The sequence below is a fragment of the Schistocerca nitens genome, chromosome 4 (assembly GCF_023898315.1).
Source record: "Schistocerca nitens isolate TAMUIC-IGC-003100 chromosome 4, iqSchNite1.1, whole genome shotgun sequence".
NCBI classification, from domain to species: Eukaryota; Metazoa; Arthropoda; class Insecta; order Orthoptera; family Acrididae; genus Schistocerca; species Schistocerca nitens.
This window is the reverse complement of record NC_064617.1, coordinates 662,467,430-662,468,688: the sequence shown is the minus strand read 5'-3', so window position 1 is coordinate 662,468,688 and position 1,259 is coordinate 662,467,430.

Here is a 1,259-nt window from a genome sequence, read left to right as displayed (position 1 = left end):
TTTAAAAATTGAGCTATTTGCTTTTTCCTCTTTTATTGTTGTGCATGACGTTGTTTGGAATAAGTAGAGCTTTATCCATACATATAATAAAAATTATTTATGTATATTTGTGTGTGTATGTGTTTGTCTGTTCTACATCTCCTCCTAAGCCGCTGGCCTAATTTCCACCAAACTTGTTATACACATCGCTCATTGTCCGGTAACAATATTTGTGAGGATAAGAAGCTCTTACCTACAATATTTCACCAGATATGAATAACTGTAACATCAAATTCGACGTTTAAATTTATTACTTCTGCCCTATTAACTGTTCGCAATAATTTATCATACAGTGGCAAAATATGCCGGTCAAAGCACCTACAAAATTATATCATGGTACGGCACATAGTTCAACACATATGACGTCATAAACACTGAGATGCGTGAAAAACAGCCGCAATGTGCATGTCGTTTTAAATTATTGCTTCTTTGTTATTACCTCTGTTCCCAACACATTTTTCGGACAGTATACAAATATTCCGATGTAGCTGTAAAATCCTTTTATTGTTTGACCCATAGATCAGGCACTAACACATTATAAACACTAGGATGCGTGAAAGATTGCCGCATCATTCATGAAGTTTTAATATGTTTATTCTTTAATAGTAAGACATTCCTTCAGTCAGGTCATCTTAAGATGGATTTCAATGGTGAAGCGCAAACGGAGATAGGTGAAAACAGTAAACGTCTGTAGAACTATGAAGAGACGTTGCTATACACACGATTACAAATTCGCGTTGTACACAAGCGAAGCAGCGGAGCCCAGAGTACAGATACTGTCTGGGACCATCTCACACAGAGTGTACTGCATGTGTGGATATAAGGTTCGTTTCTAATTTTAAAAAATGGCAAAATGAATATCTGGCCAATGGCGGATTCCTCCGCTGGTACAAATATAAATGATGAATGTGACATCTACGGAAAGTTTTAAATTCAGTGATGATAGTCTAGAACTGATTTCATTGGGTTCACCTTTAAAAACTCGAATATCTAATTGCGTAATACAAATAAAGGATTTTCTGCAGTAATGAATAGGAAATGACAAAAGTGACTGCAAACAAAAAGCCTTATAAATTTTCCACCACACAACAACGATTATTGCTTAAAGTGGTCAGTTCTAGGTGGTTCGCACCTAGCAAATTGGATGTGCTCCATTTGTCTAATTATATTCCTTATTCAGATGCATTAAACTTGGAAGACATTTTGCTTTCTACTGAAAT